The sequence below is a fragment of the Phlebotomus papatasi genome, chromosome 2, assembly GCF_024763615.1.
Source record: "Phlebotomus papatasi isolate M1 chromosome 2, Ppap_2.1, whole genome shotgun sequence".
NCBI classification, from domain to species: Eukaryota; Metazoa; Arthropoda; class Insecta; order Diptera; family Psychodidae; genus Phlebotomus; species Phlebotomus papatasi.
This window is the reverse complement of record NC_077223.1, coordinates 58893636-58915879: the sequence shown is the minus strand read 5'-3', so window position 1 is coordinate 58915879 and position 22244 is coordinate 58893636. Positions and strand designations below refer to the sequence as shown.

At 33.0% G+C, this 22244-nt stretch overlaps 1 protein-coding gene across 1 annotated transcript in view; it reads left to right on the top strand.

The window, feature by feature from the left end:
• Nucleotides 1-835: 835 nt before the first annotated feature.
• The window catches only part of LOC129801912 (LON peptidase N-terminal domain and RING finger protein 3), a 143504-nt gene continuing 122095 nt past the window's right edge, over nucleotides 836-22244 (top strand). Inside the window, exon 1 of the mRNA XM_055847353.1 lies at nucleotides 836-1321. The gene's annotated coding sequence lies outside the window, so the exon portion shown is untranslated. The remainder of the gene's footprint in view (nucleotides 1322-22244) is intronic.

The following is a 22244-nucleotide window of genomic DNA, read 5'->3' as shown; positions in this document are numbered from 1 at the left end:
GTTCTCCCTAAACTACAACATTCTGAAGATTTTTAAGTCACACATTTTATGAAAAAAATAGGCCAGGTTGGTTACATGCAAGGAATATGCAGAAAAACACGAAATGTTCGAACCCAGAACGTATGCGATGCCTGAAAGCCTTCCTCTACCAGGTTTATTGACAATATAAACGATATAAACGAATTTTCGCAAAGAATTGTACCACTCAATAGGACTCGAAGACTAAGCTGAAAGCTCTGATGACTTGCATTCTTCGACAGACTCTAGTAAGGGAAGTAGGGCTGCTTTGAGCTGTAGGACCCGGCTTTATTCAGAAATATGCGAAAAAATGTATATGAACTACAGCTCAAAGTGGCCTCACCTTCTCCTATATCTATTGCAGGTATATTAATTTCTAAAAAAAACCCGCGCAAAATGTTGCTATTATTAAAAGGTTAATTGTAGCTCTGTTCAATCATCTAAAATTGTTCTAAAATACGATAAAGCAGGCTCTCTTAAAGTTAAGAGATTGAGATAAATTTTGAAGCATTCTCGTGCGAAAAGGCATATGCTTCATGCTATATCGCAAACTGTTTTACTGACTTTCCGTTACAAAGCTTATTCTTAAATAAGTATCTCAGATGAGCTTTTTATGTGGAGGAGCTTTCTATCAACAAAACTTCTCTCTTCTCTTTCTTTTTAATGTTTTTTGACATTTTCTCTGTCTTTCTGAGACCGAATGAAAATGTATTGCTGACTCTATCGCCGAATCCACAAAACGTGGTTCACTAACACGGTCACAAGAATTTCCCGAAAACGTGATAGTATTGTACACCAGCAAGAAGTACAAATCGTCACATAATTTCTTGGAGAGTGAACTTGATTTTCCCATAATATCCCCCTTGGTTTCATGCTTAAAAGCCACCCATGTGGATGTAATTCGGTGGATTTTGAGCCCGTCCTAAAGCCCATTCAATCGTGCATGAAAGCTTTTTCGGCGGAAAACCGGGAAAACGTGACATTTTCCCCATCTCTCTGTGCTACACACAATTTTCGGGGGGGTACAGAGTCATTTGTGTGACTGTATGCGCGACAAGAGGCGATTACCTAACAATGTACGCATGAAGTGTGTTTAACAATTCTCACAGTGTGTTCTTCGGTGTGATTACAAAACACTTTTTTCTGTCCGCCAAAGTTAAGTGATCTTGTTTTTTATCCTTGCTGGGGATACTTGTGAAGAATTATTAGCATTTTCAATTAGAAAAGGAAAAGTGACTAAAAACGGACATTTTCTGCTTGATCGTTTTCCTGGGAATGATTCTGAAGCCTTGTTTTTTTTCGGGTGAGTGTCGATTTTTTCTGTTCGTCTTGCTATCGCCTCCGGGAGGGCATTTTGCTTGAATAACAAGAGAACGAGTGTTCTAGAATTTGATGATATAATAATCAGATTAAGAATTCATGATGGAAAATGTCCAAGAAATCGATGCTTTCCATGGGAATGATTCCAAAAAGTTTATAAGAATGAACACTTTTTCTTCCTCCTCATCAATCTTATACAATTGCTGGTGATGAACAATAATTGTGCCATCATATGCAAAATGTAACAGACACTTTGGGACGCGCGAGTACGTTGGTGTGTAGTAAATTGATAATTTGATTATGTCATATCACAATTTTTCACAAGAGACCCGCCACATGTGACGCAATCATTTGCACTTCGCGCTCAGCAATGCTTTAGAACACATTTAAATGGGATGAACGGTGCATAGTGCCCCCATATAAAATTCTAAAAGAATTTTCTTCATCATCTGGACTTCCCACAACACCCAAAAAAGAAAAAAAGAAAAAAATCTCAAAGCAAAATACGACTCCAAAGAAAAATCCACTCATTGAAGGTTCTTTTTTAAAAATTAAAAGAGTGCATGAGAGAGAATGCCCAACACAAAGAATTCTCTCAGTTCTCGTAACATTTTCAGCCAAGAATAAAAAATTGATTCATTCCATTTGAATTACGCAACGCCAAAGACAAAACCGACGAATAGTCTCAACTCTGGGTGATGATTCTTATGTAATTCAACACAAAATTAAAATGGAATCAGCATGGAGGCCAGTTTTAAAAATAAATTGACGCTCTTCGGAGCCACTTTGAATTGCACTTGGGAATTTTATAACGACCAAAATAGGAGGGTGACTCGAAAATTGCGCCCGTTTCTTTTCAATTTTGACCTAGAGACTACTGCCTTTGAGCCATTTGTGGGCAACTCCGGGTGGTTCCATGTGATAAATTGCTTCAATATGATTTTTTTTTAGTGTGTGAAGTACAGACAAGTATTTCTCTTTTCTTACTGTCGAAAATATAATGTAAAAAATTTTAATATTTGTAAAAGAAAAGTCCTTAAGAAATAAAAAAAAATTATATTATATTATATATTAATATTGAATTAGAATTTTTAAAATTATATTTTCAGAGTAATTTTTTGTCAATGAATATAATCTCAATAATTTTTAATTTTATTTTAATGGTCCCACACTAAAATGTCGGTTACTTCATATCGTTTTTCAAATTCCTTACCTTAATGCAAAATGCATAAATAAAAGGGACAGATAATCCTAACCGGCTTATGTAGGTGAGATTCTTAACGTGAGCTAACTCGGAGTGCATGCAAATTCGATTTGATGCTGAAGTAGGGAGACGCCATTCAGTTATCTTGAATCAAATTCGTGAAATTATACAAATTTTGTATTTAAACCAAAATATCAAGGATTTGGATGAACTGACAGAAAAGTGTTATATGGGTGAAATGTAGACCAGAATGTTCTCTATAATTTTTCCATAGAACATGATCTCATCGATTACTCAGAAGCCAAGATAATCGAGGTTTTTTGTTTCTTAACTCGTTTTTTCATCCAGAGTGCCCCAAGTAGTCATTTGTTGAACTTCAACTATATCAAAGAATTGTTGTATTTTGCGGGACTTTCCATTTAAAACCATATTTTAAGTGTCTTGGTGGAGTAGAGGCAGTCAAATTGGCATCTGAGTGATTTCAAAGCGTTATTATGGAAAAAATCATTTTTTTTCACACTTAAACGGCAAAATCGGAGTGATAGCGTAGTCTGACCGGAAAATGATGTATGGACGAAATGTAGAGACAAATGTCCTCTATAATTATGTCGAAGTAATCATCAAAATCGGTTCAGCGACAGTCGAGATAATTAAGGTTATGTGATATTGAAATTGGTTTTTCGACTGTGGCGCCCCTGGTGTTGGTCCTACGAAGTTCAAATATTCTAGAAAGTTGTAGTATTTGATGAGATCTTTCGTTTAAGCCCTCATTCATCAAAATCGGTCACATAGAACCGGAGATATGATTTTTTGAATCTCGTAAACTTTGACCCCTCATATCTCCGGTTCTATTGAAACCACAGCGCACATACGCACCATTTTGGAAACGTCTTAGACTGGACTACAACATACTAAAATTTCATTAACTTGCACAATGCCGTTTTTGAGAAAAATTACTTTGAATTTCGATGAATTTTGATGCTATCACAGCGCCACCTGTGGTGACTTTTTGAACTTCCATCTGAAAGTGTTCATCGAGACGAAACCAAAAAGGTAAAATTTATGTCGATATGTTAATTAGAACCGGAGATAGAGGCCGGTCAATGTTCGAACTTTGACCCCTTATAGCTCGGGTCAGGGGTTATGGATCGACTTAAGATTTTTTTTGTTTGATAGGTATAATCAACGGCTACAACATACTAAAATTTCAGCCCGATTGCATAAGGAATTTTTGAGTTATTTAACTTTTAAGATTTAAAAATTTTCTTTTTAATAATAGCGCCCCTAGCGGTGGTTTTATGAACTTGCGATGTTAGAAGGGGAAGTGGCATTTCACGAGCGCTTTCCAAAAAGCCCTCACTTTTTAAATTCTGACAATTAGAACCGGAGTTATGGCCATTTTAAGATATTTTTTTTGGACCCTTATAGCTCGGGTCAGGGGGGTCGGGAGACCTTAAGTTTGGTATTGATGGAAAGCTCTAAGGCCCAGCTATAACATACTAAAATTTGAGCCCGATCGATGCCATAGGGGCGGAGCTATTGAGAAAACAAAAAAAGGGGGGTCTTCAAAATGGCGGAAGGAGGGGTGGGGGGTGGGGGGTCAATGCACCATGTTGCAATTTTCATACGATATTTAACCTTTGCCGAAAACCGCAAGTCGATATCTTTTTTTAGTTTAGGAGCTATTAAGCTCCAAAGAGCGGCCGGCCGGCCGGCCGGGAACGTAAAATAGCCACATATATATTCGTGATCAGAAAGTGGCGAAACACATTTTGGCCAAGTTTGAGGTCGATCGGACGACATGAAATTTTGTTAGGATTATAGTAGGTGAGATTGTTAAGAATCTCACCTAATAAAGTATGGGAAGGCTTTAGGCTTCGCAAATCCTCTGTCTTCTAACACTTCATATTTTCCCATACTATTACCTTTATAACGGTGGCAGCCAAAATCCCGAAAGCCAAAATCGCAAATTTTTAAAATCCTGAAAGGGGTGAAATTATAGGGGGAACTGGGGTAGTAGTAAACAGGGGTTGTTGTAAACACTGTGAATTTTTCATTAATTTTAAGACTCCCGAGGATAAAACCTATAAGCATTCATAGATACCATGGGGATGTATGTCCACAGATGAATTGGTCAATAAAATTCTAATACTTAAAACAAAAATCATTTTTCCCGAAAATGTTGATATTTCGATTATTTTGGTCATTTGGATTTCCATCTGGAAATTAAAAACTATGTAAAATAATCGAAATGTAGCAATACCAGTTCTTTTCTACATCTTTTAGGATTATATTAATGCATTTACTAGAGAAATTGAGATTTTCATTATTTTAAAAGAATTAATAATTGGTCAGAAAACATCATTTGGGGTAGATGTAAACAGGCAATTTCCCCGTAATTGTAGATGTCGCGAGTGTAGAATGAATGGCAAAATATTTTTCTTGGTATTGTATCTCATGGTGGGAAATTTTTTATTGGCTGTGTTCAATAAGAAGTCACATGATATCAAAATATGGGGAATATCCAGTAAAAAATGTCTTTGATTTGCATGCTTTTCGTTTTTTTGCTATTTTAATTATTCTTTGTAAAAAGTGTAGTGATTTTTTGAATAATATACAGTCTTTATATATCTTTTAAGTAATTAAAATAATTGAAAGTGGTGCAAACTTAATTTCAAGGGTGAAAAAAAAGGTGTTTACATCCTCCCCAGAAAGTGTTTACTTCTACCCCAGGTTATTTTGTGAAAAGAGAAGAATACACAGTGACACAAATTTTATTTTTATGGAAAACTCAATTGTTTTCCAGCATTCACATTACCCTCGATGTATTGCCTATACCCCCTATACCCAAGGGTAAAACATGAGCTGAGAAAGATTTTCCAAAATATCACTGTGTGCTTGGAAAATCACCTCAAATTCGCATCTATCGAAAATGTTTACATATGCCCCAGTCTCCCCTATGGAGGAAAATGTTTAGAATAATTTCCTAAGACACAGAAGATGTCCCTTTGCCTCCAGCAAGCGCGAGTATAGTCGTGGTAGTAGCTGTGACACTTTTAAGAATTCAGGATTTTGACTCTCGGGATTTTGGCGTTCGAGATTTTGACCGGGACCCCCTTTATAAATCTGATCTAATTCTTTTACCCACCGCTGATCCTTTGAAAGAGTCACTGTTTTGACACCTATTTATTGGGAGCACAAAAAAGTTCTCACTCTTTTTTTTATGAAATCCAAGTTTTATTAAAGAAAATTAGTAAATATTGTTTAATTCAAAATATCGTCCCTTACTTGCTACTACTTTCTCCCATTTTTCAGACAGAATACGGATACCTTGTATTCGTATACGTACAATAAAAACTTTATAAAATTTATGCTTTTAGGTATATATAAAAATACAACATTGAAACTGAATTTTCTGAAATTTTCATTTAAAGACCTTAAAAATTCTGCCTCTGGGACATGATTTTCGGAGACGTTTTTTTTTTAAAGAAAAAACACACCTTTTGGTCGACAACATTTCTCTAAATTGGTTCATCTGAAATCCAAAAACCAAATATTTCCTGTTAGCTGAGGAGTTAAACCAGTCCCTTGAATTAACTGTACTAGACAATAAAATAAATGGGATTTTTGAAATCTTAAAATCATATGTAACTCCTGAAAACCTTTGCGAAACCTTTTCAAAAAAAAAAAATTATTGTATATTAAAGTAAGATCAAGTTTTGTTTAAAAATTGGAGAGAAAATCCCTATTTCAAAAAGCCCTAATTCAAAGGTGTCGCATTTCCTTCTATTTTAAATATCCAGTAGCAAAGAGAAACTAGCTGGACTTAGTTAGTCTGAATATAGTTCATATGCATTTGGCAAATCAGTTTAAAAATATTTCAATTACCTGAATTGCCCCACCTTTCTGTACAATAATTATAAAATGATACAATACTTGAAAATTAAATTTATTTCGAAAATTAGAATGCTATAAACGGTGTGCTGAAGATAAGTTGAATATGTTTAAGTTTATTTGGCATTGTTAGAGAACAATTAATCCAGGTAATATTACACAAAATCAGAGCTTACACAAAGAACTCACACAGCGTAAAGTTCCTAAATTTAAATTTACTAGAGATCGTAAAAAAAATCTTACACGGCCTTCAATATTTTTATGACTGATACATACAGTATTTGTTATTCTTTTTTTGCCCAATTATCTAGTGAATTTCGTTATCTATGTAAATCTCTGAAAATTAAAGGGTATATCAAATATGACATAATGTTGCCAAATTAACTATCTTAGTTAATTCCACTACAATCACTGATAATGTACTAAAATGCCCTGATAAGCTTTTGGTGACGGTGATTATGTTTGACAGGAAATCTCAGAATCTACACAACTTTTAATTTGTAAAATTGTTTTTTAAAATCATATAGGCACAAAATTAACTTCTTAATGGCATTTGTATATATTCTATTTGACTTTGAGCCTATCTCTGAGAGATTAATATTAACCATAAAGATCCACAAAAGCTAATATGAACTCATCAGGATTTATCGCAAGTATCTCTTTTACAAATATTAAAATTGGATGTAAATATAATTTTCATTTTAGTCTTCTTTTCAAAATTACTCCAATTATATGGTATATAGAATACACATATAAAGTTTTAAAAATATTTATAATTGAAATACTGCCAATCGGAGTTTATTTTACTACTGAAAAGGTGTGAAATTATTAGTGAAATGCTCGAACTAATAACTAATTTTATGATAATGAAGTCACTCCTTTTGGCCGTACCAAATCTAAAAGCTAACGACTCTAGATCTTTGGCGCACCTTCTACCCTCCCCTCTACCATGCGTCTGCCGCCGTCTTCGCATTGTTGACCAGCCTCCGAAACTAAATGACAAAAATGCTTCTATACTATAGATGTGTAATCTTTGAACAATATTTATTTTTTTTAAAAAGTTACATTACAAATTTTACAATTTTATGGCAGAAACCTAGCGAAAAGGCACAGACAGTGAGATTTTTTATAGAGTAGCTCATTGCATAAAGGCTTATCACATTCTCGATAAGTGTGGATAAAACATCCGAAAAATTAAATTAAATTTAAATTCAGTTTAAGATAAATGTAGTATTAAACACCGAGAGAAATCCGAAAAAGTTAAAATAACATTCCGGAAATGTTTATTTTACCCTGCAGTATTGATCCGAAACTGTGTAAATTATTATGCTTTTTAGGTGTATTAGGGGTTAAAGTCACTCTTTTTCATGTTAATTTTACCTTTAAAAAGGTGTAAAATTAACATAAAAAATGTTGATATATTTTTACACCTAAAAAGTGTTGAAGTTATGAGGAAAAAAAGTTAATCGCACCCCCGTTTTTTTTTCTCAGTGATGGTAATATCTGTTACAACTGTATGCATGTATGGATTACTGCCACAACCAATTTTTGGGGCATTGCAACGACACTGAGAGAAAAAAAGAGGGTACGATTAACCTTTTTTCCTCAGAACTTTAACACTTTTTAGGTGTAAAAATATATCAACATTTTTTAATGTTAATTTTGCACTTTTTTAGGGTAAAATTAACATGAAAAAGCGTAACTTTTACCCCTAATACACCTAAAAAGGTTAATATTTACATCGATTTTGGATCAATACTGCAGAGTAAAATTAACATTTCCGGAATGTTAATTTAACTTTTGCGGATTTCTCTCAGTGGAGGTACAAATTCAAGCCATCCACAGAGATGGGACGGTTTTTCACTTTGATTGATAAAAATCGCAGATAATAATATGCCACCGCCCATGTTATATTTTACGTGTAGAAAATTTGTCATTCTTTACGACATTAGACGCTGAACATTTGGAAGTTCCGTCGTTACTTAACACGTTTCAGGAGGAAACGGTGGTTTGAGGAAAGCGCCTTGTGCTTTAGTGAATTTTCACGTACATTTTCCCCATTTTTCCCAATGTATCCACGCTTCCTTCCTCCTGGGTCTCGCTTCTTCTACATCTACCCCAAGACTTTTGGGGATAACATTGCAAAAAATTGCACCACTTGCACTGCAGTTTAATTGCTGAAACATTGTGCTTAAGTATTAGAATGTGGGCAATGTAGCACACAACATTGAAAATTGTGCTCACCATTCTTTGTTGCAGCAAGGAGAAGAAGAAAAAAAAGTCATAAGCCGCGTGTTTCAGCGTCGTTATATAATGACAATAATGCTTTCGTCGAGGTTCAGAGTCTCTCCCAACGTTGCTCTGGGATCTCTTGGTTGGTCTGCGATTGTAGCATAGTGTTGGTCTGACATCGAGAGTTTGTATGCGATATTAAATGAGGTGGAGGCATAAGAGTAAGAAAAAATCATTTAACCACTCTCGCTCAATCTATCAAACAGATGCTCAGCTCACTCTCTCACTCTGTCCAATGGACAGACCATTGAGTCATATTGCTCAGAATGGCCTGTCCCCCTCGCACAACTTATATAATATTTGACACAAATTCGGTTGTTTGCCTTACATTGACATGTTTACATAATATGGCAAAGTCTACCGACGGTGATTGTGACGCTTTTTCTGCAATATACACAATGCGTCCTACCAGCCCTTTTTCACACTCTATCCTAGTGAAGCTTTTGCCGAGCTTTTCTTCCGGCCTAAACAGAGCCAGATGGTGTCGCTGTAAAGATTGTACGAATGCCGACAGTTTAATTAGAGACATGAGTTGACCGGAAAACTGGAAAATAAATATTTAGCAAACGTTTTCTATCTTGAGTGAAGTGGGTCACACCAGTGTGAGTGGCCTCTTGGGAGATTTTATCCGATTACACTTGATTTAAGATGCTTTATGAGTTATGGTACTGTTTCTGGTACTATTAGACTGTTAGGATCGTTAGGATTATTATATCCGAAATAATTGCAAAACATTCAAAAGAATTGCATCATGCAGCTTTACTATTTTTGTTTATTTTTAAGACTTTTGTATCGAATTTATAAGCGAAGCAACTGAAATACCCATGATGATACACTAAAATTGTGGGTTAACGACTGAAGGTTTTAAACACTTATTGAATTAAACTAGCCTATTATCATATCTATTTTTAATCCCACTTCTCATGCTGTCAGCGTCGTCATAGTGAAAATTATGGAAAATACACTTATTGGTTTAGTACTCCGTACATAATACAGGTAGGTAAGTTATATGAAAAGATGGGCATCCTCACAGAAAAAGAGAGTGGGAGAACCTAGCCCCTAAGCCTATTTGGTTATCTGTTCAGTAGATTAGGCTAAAGTCCTTCACATTTAAAAACCCAAATAAACTCAGGTAGATCCTAGAGATTGTTTAGCCCGTAACATTCGTCGATACAGGATCAGGAGGGAATTTAAAATTCGTCGATAAAGGATCAGGAGGGAATTTACACAAAGAATCTTTAATCCCAGATCCTAACTTTTAGTCTAACATAACTGCTGATCTCTTACCGATAAATTTTACGGATAAATATTGTGTAGGATCATTTTGAATTTATTCACTGAGAGAAATTCGAAGAAGTTAAAATGACATTTCGGAAATGTTTATTTTACCCTGTACTATTGATCCAAAATCAGTGCAAATATTATGCTTTTTAGGTGTATTAGGGGTTAAAGTTACCCTTTTTCATGTTAATTTTACCCTTAAAAAGGTGTAAAATTAACATTAAAATGTTGATATATTTTTACACCTAAAAAGTGTTAAAGTTATAAAGAAGAAAAATTAAATGCACCCTCGTTTTTCTCAGTGTGAGAACCTTTTGACATCCGAATTTTGTAAACCCACAGCTAGGGGCGCTATTATTAAAAAGAAAAATTTTCAATTTTCTAAATTAAATAATTCAAAAACTCCATTGTACATCGGTTCAAATTTTAGTATGTTGTAGCCGCATCCTATCAAACAAAAAGTACTGAAGTCGATCAATAAAACCTGACGTGAGCCTTAATGGCTTGCTTAATGGTCAAAATTCGAAAATTGACCGGCCTCTATCTCCGGTTTTAATTAACATTTTGACATAAATTTTGTGTTTTTGGTTTCGTCTCGATGAGCACTTTCAGATGATAGTTTAAACAATCACCACAGGTGTCGGTGCGATAGCGTCAAAATTCAAACCTATTTTTCTCAAAAACACCATCACTGAGAAAAACGGAGGTGCGATTAACTTTTTTTTCTCATAACTTTAATACTTTATAGGTGTAAAAATATATCAACATTTTTTAATGTTAATTTTACACCTTTTTAAGGGTTAAATTAACATGAAAAGACTAACCTTAACCTCTAATGCACCTAAAAAGCATAATATTTGCACCGATTTTGGATCAATACTGCAGGGTAAAATAAACATTTCCGGAATGTTATTTTGACTTTTGCGGATTTCTCTCAAGTGATTGGGAATTTTGATCAAGTTTTACAGTGTTGTAGCCTAAGCTATGAAGTTTACAAAAAGTGCCATAGGTTGTCTGTGCACTGAGAGAAATCCGCAAAAGTCAAAATAACATTCCGGAAATGTTGATTTTACCCTGCACTATTGATCCGAAAACGGTGTAAATATTACCCTTTTTAGGAGTATTATGGGTTAAAGTTGCCCTTCTTTCATGTTGATTTTATCCTTAAAAGGTGTAAAATTAACATTAAAAATGTTGATTTATTTTTACACCCAAAAATATAAAATATAATATAAATATAAAATTTAAACGGTAAGAGATATCAATTTCCGGTCTTCGATGACCCCTCCTAAAATGACCATATCTCGAACCCAACCTCTTTATTTTTCCCCATACCCTTTAATAAATTACAATTAAATCTGTATTATTTCTTATTAAAAAATATTTTTAAAAAAGTAATCCATGGATAAGAAAAAATAGAAAAACTTTTTTCTTTCTCATAATTCAGCACTAGCAGAAAATGTTGAAATTGTATAGAATATCAATTGATTATGGCAACTTCAGAATGTTATCTTTAATTATTTGTAATAAATACTTAAATTTAAAGTACTTATAGCTTAATGATATAATTTAATTAATTTAAGTAACTTAATAACAGAAAATATTTAACTTCATACCCTTTCCATTTATTATCCCTTTATTCTCTTAGATATCACGTTCTAAGTAACTGAAGAACGTGACAGTTTTCTAAAGACTAGTGCTTCTAAGTTAATGAAAGTGACTTTAAGATGATGAAATTGCTGAAGTTCTTATGGATTCTTTTACAGAAAAAAAAAACTAAAAAATGTTAGATTTTCAAGAAAATATTCCATTGTTTACTAATATATGATTCTTTGAATGAATTTTGATATCTTCAGACGTTGTTGGTCGTAAACAATATCTTTACAACTTTTTACACTGCTTCACTTCAGTGCTTGCATAAACAATGTTTTCTTAAGCATTAGTGGGAGCTACAGAATTACTTTACAGCTGTTTTGCTGTCTCAATTAATAGATCCGTGTTCTGACATTAAAGTCAAATTCCTTATCAGAAATCATCCTTAATATAAAATTTAGAAGGCTTTCTTTCCATAAAATGTTTCTTTCTCCAATTTTAAATGATGAGAGAGAACTTTCATTATGTTTCTTGGCCAATTTGCAAATGTTTGGGATCATTGAAAATACAATCCATTTCTTCGTCAAACATCCAGTAGGGCTATACAAATAAATATTTTAGGAGTTTCCCAGCTTTCAAGACAATGGTATATTCAACTCAACCCCATAAAGTCCAATTTCTTCTCGTCATTCCACAAAATAGTTGGGTTCAGTCCAAAAAGCAAAGGCCTCTTTTTACTGAGTATTGAAATTGAAAGATAAATTCGAAAGATGCCTTTGTGTGCTTTCGTTCAGAAATATCCTATAAATTAAGATGTTGATACCCTCTCAGACTCTGCCCAAATAAAGTATTGTTATTATCTTTACTCTAACACTACCAAAATCAATACAGAAACTGGATTTTTACTATGATTAGGCCCTTGTTTAGCGTAAAATTCTATTCCAAGCAGTCTCAAAGCCTGAACTTTTAATTTTTTTGTATTATAAGAACATTTCTTATTAAAAGTCATCGAACAAAAAATATTTAAAGCAAAAATTCTAAACTACAGGAGTTTAACGATATTCTATCTATTACGTTGATTTTAGTAGTACGAGAAATGCATTATTCATTATATAGATAAAGAACTCATAAAATTGGAGAAAAGTTTTTAAACACCAAGGAACTTCTAGTACTTTATGGCATTTCTGTGCATCAAGAAATTTTTAATAGAAAACTTTTATATTGCTGAGTACCAGGGCGCGAAACATTTACGATCACATTACGATTTTTCACATTTTTATGAACGTCCAAGAATTAGATTTTACTATTTTATTCGTTACTTATATGAGAAGAAGTTGCAGTGACGTGATGGTTATTAGAAACGTAAGCTGTATTAGTTTCATTTAAAAGCTTTTCTGAAAAGTTTGTAATTTCTTGATAATTTAAAAAAAAACTTATATTGGAGTATTCGTGGAAACTCCGTACCATAAATAATTCTGCAGAAGATATAATGAAAACCAAAGCTTCTTTTTTTGAGTTTGAAAGAAACACAATACGATAGTGTTTAACAGAAATACCTGTGAAACAAAATAAAATAAAATGTAAATATAAACTAACCCAAGAAGAAGTTATAGGTGTTGTATCACTTAAAAATAATGAATACTTCAGGGACTGTTTTAAAAACAATATTCGTTTTAATGATGATTCTTTCACTAAAGGTCCATTAAATTACAGACTTGCTCCAAAATAATTGTATAAATAATGAAAAATATAAATCCTTTAAATAAAACTTCTAAGCACACTTATTAAAAAAAATAGGTATCATGTCGATTTTTATGTTTATATACCCATAAACGAAAGCATTAAGCTACTTCTTAAGAAATTTGAAATTATTTATTAAAAAAAGGACCAGAAGGAAATAAATAATAATAAGACGTTTCATAATTTAAATCCAAATTTTGTGTATACATGGAATGCATGTAGTGTTACTGTATAATTATTATAATAAAACAACCAGAAGAGGATTACAATTATGTAACTTCGATTGATTATGGCATAGGAGGAAGTGGGGTACCTTTGAATTGAGGCAATTTTAAAATTTAGTTTTTTCTCTTATTTTTAAGAGTCTTCAAGGGTGTCGAAAGCTTTACAGAAAAATAAGTCTTATTGGATTTGAGAAGAAGATAATCATCTGACGAACACAGGAAAATCGACGATAATACACAACTAATACGTCAACTACTTAAGAACTAAAAGGAAATCTAAACTTAAAAAAAATTAGTGTCTCGAAACTAAAACAATTTTTCAACAATTTTTATGTCCAAAACTCTACAATATTTTTTTTTAGGATTTTATATATTTGTTTAGTTAGTAGAAAACTCAAAAATAAAAAAGAATATAGAAAAAATGTTACTAGATATGTGTAAAATTAATAAATAAATAAATTCATTTTTTGGCATTTATATTTGTATTTTCCTAGAATTTTCAAGACTTATATAAATGAATACCTAAAATACCAATTTAATAAATCCATTGAGGCACTCCGAGTTTCAGATATACATATAATCTATAAAATTGTCTTCACTATGAAACTTTTGAGTTTTACTCTTTATTGTCTTACATCATTGGGAAGCTTGAAGTATTCTGCCACTCAAATTAAACTATTTTCCTTATCACTAACTAATAAAATTTGGAAATTATGAATAAAAGTTTTAATAACCCTTAACACAAGTTTTGAAGTTATGATGCATATTAACATTTGCGAAATTATCTGCTATTTAACTATTCTCTTAAATTGGCTTTATGTACAGTTCTGAAGTATATACTTGAATTTTCAAGAGAATAACTTTGGCCGTTCTAGCTGGAAAAAATTAAATAATATCAATATTATATGTATTTAATTGAAAACTCTAATCTCTCCACGCCGTATACTAAATAATAAATATTTACATTAGCCATAAAAAATTTTAAAAAATTCAGATTCCAATGAGGAATCGATAGTCGATACCATTGAACTGAACTTATAATGTGACCCCTTATCTAGACATATTACTGCATCAGTTTCATTTTGAATCAATCTTGTAGGACTGTTGCAAAAGGCGTAATTGATGAAACATCTTCACTTGATAATCACCTAAGATTATAATTGCTCAGAGTTTGATTATGCAATAATACTTGCAACCATTAGATTTCAATTTGTCATCAAAAAATGCTCTTGTTGAGACAATACAGGGGCGTATAAGTGTGCAATATTTGTGATTCTCAGCACCTAAGTATCACCTAGGCTATTTGCTGTTAAATAACCATTTGCTATGCCCTTCGACTGCTGTGGACAAAAGAGCGCAAGGAATTATGTAAAAAGCACCAATTTTGGATTCAGAATAAACGTCCCTGGGTATTTTCTTGGGTAAAACCAAATGAACTTGATGGTGTGTGTGATTTTGGCTGCTGAATGTTTGGTTGCAGAAAATCCAAATATGAATTATCACGAGATTTCATACACAAATGGAATTACATAAGAACACTCAATAAATTACATACAATATTATTTCTAGGTTATTCATTATGCAATTCGCGCTTAACACAAATAGAAGACGAATGGCGGCAGTAAAAAAGGTATATAGATTTTTTTGCTGTCTCTTAGGCTTGTGGAGGAGTTAGATGAGGAATCATAACAGAGATTTCATCAACCTGCACAGTGTTAAAATGAAGCCAAAGAGGGCTCGAGGAGTGTTCTTTCTTTTGCTGGCGCTTATATAACAACTTTGCGTAATGAGTTCTAACGTACAGAATAGTTTTTTTTTCTCTATTCAGTGAGTTTTTTTTAATGCTCCTCATTTGGAAAACAAGGAAGAAGTTTGCAAAAGAAAAAGTAATTGCTATGAGATTGGAATATTTATAATCAGTGTTCTTATCACTTGAATATTATCCATTGTTTTTTATTTTTATATACTCACAACAAACTTGGGTATTTTGTATAAAAGAGAATTATAAAAAAAAGCCCGATAGCCACAAGATGACCTCAGTAAATAATTCATGTGTCTATTTATGGACAAAATGCCTCATTTTTTCGTCTTTGTTGAAGAATTCCACAAATTCTTTAGGCACCAAAAATCCGAGTGAAAAATTTGATGCGAGAATGTAGTCAAAGGGGGAAAAGTTTAGCTTTGAAATTAGGATAAACCACGCAATGAAACACTTAGGCAACTCCCCTGAGATTTCAGAAGATCATTTAAGCAATAATCTCAATTGTTACATGACCGGTCATTACACAACTTCTTGCAGTTATTCGTTGACTTGAAATTACGTGACACAATTGCCAGTCAATAATTCACACACTGAGAGACCATCCGAATTATAGAAAAAAAATTATCCGCAAACTACAAGTGCAATATGGTATTTTCAACCCCAGAAGCTCATAAAAATCCCTCAAAAGCATTTACCACCAGTAAAAGCTGTGCAAAGAAAATTCTACCTAATTAGAAATTTAATGAGGGGTAATTTGAATATTTAATTCACAACATACATGAGTCGTTTTTCCGTGATTTTCACCTCTATTTCATGCATTTGCCACCATCACCCTTGAGCCATAGGGACGGGGAACATTCCTCCCGCATTTCGTGGACAGTACACATTTGCATAGCGAAAGCTTTAATTGCGAAGGTGAATATGTAAAACGTCGCAATTAAATTTATTCCACGGAATATCCCCTATGATTAGTGCAATGGAAGAAAAGCTCAAGAAGATGTTTGATATTGTTTCCAAGAGTTTAGCTTCAACAAGAGGCAAGGTGAATGTAAATCAAAAGAACGAGTGATGAGTACAAATAAACTTGAAATTCTCTACATGCGACGTCGAGGTGCTTACAAATCGGAACACCTAAACTCGGTTGTTAGTTAAATTTTGGGAATGACGAATACGGTCGAACAAAATGTTCCCGACGGCGGCAGAATTGGATAGAATTAAATGAATAAATTCTTTTTCTTAAATGTGTATTGTGGCGGGTATCAATAAAACTTTTCTGAACGTTTCTTAGAGCATTCTGATTGTAAGATCTCAAGCAGACCTAGACTGATCTTTGAGAATATTTAAGCTATAAAATGTAGTGATAATGGATTCAGCAAAGAAAATTTGTGCAAGAGACCTCTAGTCGATTATTTTAAACCGCGGTGTATGACAATTTGGAATAAATCTTTGCTGCCACATTTTGCAAACTAAATATTATAAGTTCAAGTCTCGTACAATGGATTTAATGCCTTAGATAGATATACTTACGACTTAAGCCGATAGACGGCTTAACGTAATTATAATCAAAATAATGATCAGATTACATTTCCTTCAGTTTCCGGCTAATCCGTCTCTCGGCTTAAGTCGAGAAACGGCTTGAAACTGATGGAAATTTAGGAAAAACATTATTTTGATTATGATTACGTTAAACCCTCTCTTTGCTTAAGTCGTAAGTGTGTCTAAAGCATAATGTCAGCACTCAAATTTATGTATAACGAGTGTTGGATTAACACTCTTTAATATTCTCTGGAGCATGTCTCAATGCGTCACTTCACTGTTTATCAGTTATGATGAAAAATGTCATCTCGGCTGAAGTATATGATAAAATGTTTTTGATTTAAAAAGTAAAGTTATGAAACCGCTGTTTTTTTTCACATAGGGGAGACTGGGGCAAAACTTGTCAAAACGCATATTTAATTCTTTCACGAGCTCTGAGAAAACTTAAACGTTTAATATTGAGCATATTCTTATAGGAAATTTACTGCTCTACAACATTGCAGAAGACTATTTTCCTCTATCTCGAAAGAAATGTGATTTTCGAATCATTTTCTAAAAGTCGATTTTGTGGAAATTCTTAAAATTGCTTAGGCAAATTTTATCAGTTTTCGGATAATTTGTGACATTTTACTCTCGCAAACGTTAAAAATATCAAATAGGGGATACTGGGGCACATGTAAACATTTTCAATAGATGCGAATTTGAGGTGATTTTCCAAGCACACAATAATTTTTTGGAAAATCTTTCTTAGCTCATGTTTTACCCTTGGGTATAGGCAATTCATCGAGGGTAATGCGGATGCTGGAAAACAATTGAGTTTTCCATAAAAATAAAATTTGTGTCACTGTGCATTTTTCTCTTTTCACAAAATACCTGGGGTAGAATTAAACACTTTCTGGGCAGGATGTAAACATCCTTTTTTCCACCCTTGAAATCAACTTTGCACCACTTTCAATTATTTTAATTTGTTAAGAGATATATAAAGACTTTATTTTTCAAAAAATCACTACACTTTTTACAAGGAATAATTAAAATAGCAAAAAAACTAAAAGCATGCAAATCAAAGACATTTTTTACACGGATTTTCCCCATATTTTGACATCATGTGATTTTTTATTGAACACAACGAAAAATTTCCCATCGCATCGTGAGATGCAGCTGTCAAACGAATGAAATGAAGAAGAAGACAAAATATTTTGTCATTCATTCTACACTCGCGACATCTACAATTACGAGGATATTGCCTGTTTAAATCTACCCCAAATGATGTTTTCTGACCAATTATTAATTCTTTTAAAATAATGAGAATCTCAATTTCTCTAGTAAATGCATTAATATAATCCTAAAAGATGTAGGAAAGAACTGGTATTGCTACATTTCGATTATTTTACACAGTTTTTAATTTCCAGGTGGAAATCCAAATGACCAAAATAATCGAAATATCAACATTTTCGGAAAAAATTACTTTTATTTTTAAAGTATTAGGATTTTATTGATCAATTCATTTGTGGACATAATCCCCAAGATATCTACGAATGCTTATGGGTTTTATTCTCGTGAGTCTTAAAATTAATGAAAAAATCACAGTGTTTACAACTACCCCTGTTCACTACTACCCCAGTTCCCCCTAGACATATTTTTTATAGGAAATTCATTCCTCTATAACTTTGTCGCAGATAATTTTTCTCTATCTTAACGAGAAATGTGCTCAAAATTTCATTATTTTTTATTTTACATAATCCTTTCTCGAATCCCTTGAAACTTTGTAAGTTTAAGAAGGTTCATGAAGGCTATCTATTATAAAAATTTCAAGCCTCAGTCTCTTTTATTTTGGAAAATAGTGAATATTGAAAATTTCGTTTTGCCAAATTTTGCTCCAGTCTCCCCTTCTTCTTAAAGAACCTTGGCTTTAAGGGGCAGCCTAACGTAATGTAATTTAGATAGACAAAATAAATGTTATTCTGTATTAAATTATGTCTACGTTCAGCTTCCTTTAAAAATATGTGAAAAGTGGCGTTTCCAATATAGCCTCAATTAAATATAGCTGCATCTTCCCCTACTGTTTTTTTTTTCAATTTCTTTTCCATTTCTTTTTTATTCATTTTTCTTTATAAATGTCTTTAATTTCCTTTACTTTTTTATTTTTTCTTAATCCATAATAAACAGTTACGTTTTGTTTATGGTGTACGTATTATCATAAAACACATTTTTATTTGATAATTTTTGCCAGACGAAAATCATCTTGAACGAAGTATGTTCTTACTTCAGTTTTATATTCTAGGAAAACAAACAAATTACTTCTCATCACTCATCCACAATATTTGATTTTACGGTATTATTATCATATTCATAATCTATTTAATCAAAATTCACGCAATTCTTATTTTATTTATTAATCATATCGGAATACTTTGTTACAATGTAGGGGGAGGCTTTGAACTTTCGCACACAAAAATGATGTTCAAGTTCAGTGATTTTTTCTGACTACCATGCAAACCGTATCGATTCTCCAACTATGCCAAAAAAAATGTCTTACTTATAAGGTTCATAATCCCTCCACACAAAATCCCAGGAAATCCTTAGATTTACCTCCAGAGGAAAATGAAAATTTAATGGCGATTTATCCGATAGATGAATCAAGTTTCTATTTTCGCACACGATTCACATCATCATTGAACACCCCATTTTCACCGTAAATTTTGCACCGGACACTAAAAGTTGCACATCATTGTTTAAAGGGAACTCTAATCTACTTGATTAAACCATTTTTATAAGGAATAAAACATTTTAATATCACTTTTTTGGAACTTTTCTGAGAGATGTTTTATTGACACTAAGAAACATTTTTTTGCTCGATTCTATGAGAATTTCACTCCGGAAACGGTTGAATCTGATGAATACTTTCTTTAAAAGTCCAAATATCACCAAATTTACACGAATCAATAAGTTTTTAAAGCTAAAAATTGACTAAAACTCTGCAAACGAGAAGACCACACAAGATTCCACCATTCCTCACGGAGCCGGATATGCACAAAAACGTTTGAATGCGCATCGCATTGAAGATTTCTCTGTTCCTGCAGCTGCAGGAATCGGGATTTAGCACAGATATTGAGCTTCAGCAGGTGAACAAGCTAAAATTTTCACAAAACATCTTCTTACGGACAATTTCTTTTCTTTGTCATGCAAAACAACACAATATAGTGAGGTTATGTCAAAGATTGTCAAAAACCAATTGTAAACTGTATGAGCTTATTGCAGATGCTTATTGCTTGCACATTCAGTTTGTGCAAGATTGAAAAATATTTTTATATCAAAGAAATGCAAAATTGCTTAATAATTACTCAACTGCAGCCTATTTGAGTCAAATTACTTCTTGTTTATCAACTTTACGATTTTTAAGTTTTCCTTTTTAGTGGTGGATCAAATCGGTAGATTACAATAGATGTGAATATGAAGGATCGCATCTAAAATGAAGTTTCTTGGAAAATGTGAGAGAAGCCATGTCTTCTATGTGCGATCGATGAATCTGAGTCAAGTTTGTGAATTTTGTTCCACCCACAAAAAGTGCCTGTTCAGCCTAAAAGATTTTTACATAAATCTGATTCCTAATAACCCTTCTACCCTCTGTGATAGTAGTTTTTCAGAAAAGTGATATTAATTCTGCACAATCGTATGAAATATTGCACAGCAAAATTACAGTTTTGGACCTGTTTTTATTTTTTGCTTCCTGAAACTAGGAAAAAAGGATTAGACTCTCAATTTTTTCAGGAAAGATGGGATTTAAGGTTAGCTATTACAATATATAGCCATATGTGAGATTAATAAAGGAATATGGGAGAAATATGAAGTGTCTGAAGGTAGCGTATGTGCGAACGATCAAAGCCTCCCCCTGATCATGTTATATTGCTGTTGTATTCTGTGTTGGAAGAATCCGCTAAGTCCATTTGTAAATCACCCAGGACAAGTCCCCGGCAAGTGGCCTTCAAAGTTGAAGCCAATTTCTTACTTTCACATACAAATGCGTATGGGAATTTTTCTGCATTCTTGATCGTTATGCTAAATATTTGAAAAGTGAGAAGTTTTTCCGTATTATAAGATACCTTTCCGTATGGAGAGATAAATATACTAAATTTTTGTTTAAATAATTTTTTTCCTTGGAGCACTGTGAGCTGAGTCCGAGATCAATTTAGGAATTGGCTTCAAATAGCTCCATATAAAAAGGCCAACTTGTCAAGCGCTTGACCCAGGAGCGCCTTCCCGCAGTGTTTTTTTTGCAGAGGCGATGTCTTTTATTACGTTTTATCATAGTGAAAATGTCTTCCTGACATTCGATTACTTGCACCGGGCGGGACTCGAACTCACAACTTCGTTGTTTAATTAAGATTCAGAGATCACATCCATCCAAGACCCGACGGTCTTGCCTATTGTGCCACTGAGATCCCCGTAATTCTTTTTAAATCGTCATAGTTTGGCATTTGGTCTAAACCATTTTATAAATCTGCATGTCACTATTTCCTACCGTGCTTAGATGACATTAGGCCAATATAACACCATTTTAAGCATTTTAATCTTATTTCATAAAAATCATTAAACGTAAAATAAATTCCAGCAGATAATTTCTTAGTAGAAAAAATTGGGGAAGTATACTTATCGCAAGTGCTCGTATAATGAAAAAATCGCGTGGGCTTCGCTCGAGCGGAAGTAGAGCATAAAGTTGCCAAAAATAAATTAAATGTTTACACTGGAGAAACCTTCCTGTTCTTCTCGTTCTATTTTTTTTTATTAAATAAACTCTTGTGTGATAGAGAAATTGTTCACGCGAGAGTGAATTATTAGCTTTCTGCCTGCACATTTCTGCATTACAGTTCTCGCAGCTTCTGCAGAACAATTGCATTTAATTCAGTAAAAGAATGTCCTTAATTATGTGCAAGCAAATTTCAGAAAATTTTCACCAGGTGTTAATTGCCAGAAAATTATTCCCGAATTGATGATGGCTTTTCTGTAACGCAAAAATGGTTTCTGTGTTTGTTCACTAATGAGACTTTCCAACCACTTTAAATTATTCAAACATATTTTCATGATATTCTGTGACCATGTTTCTGTATTGCAGACATTTCCATTGTGTCACAACTTTCTCGTGATATTCTCAATGAAAAAAATTTTCCTTCCACAACGAGTTGCACGCAAAATTGTATTTTCTCATTCTAGTGAATTTTAATATAATATTTCAACTAGAACTCTTGATGTTTTATAACAGTTGTCATTCCTGTTGAATTTATATCACGTTAAAATTATAATTTTTGGAGTAAATTTAGAGTTGAGAAAAGTTTGTGTTTCATGAATTTAATATGTTCATTGATTTGCAAATTTACTCAACATT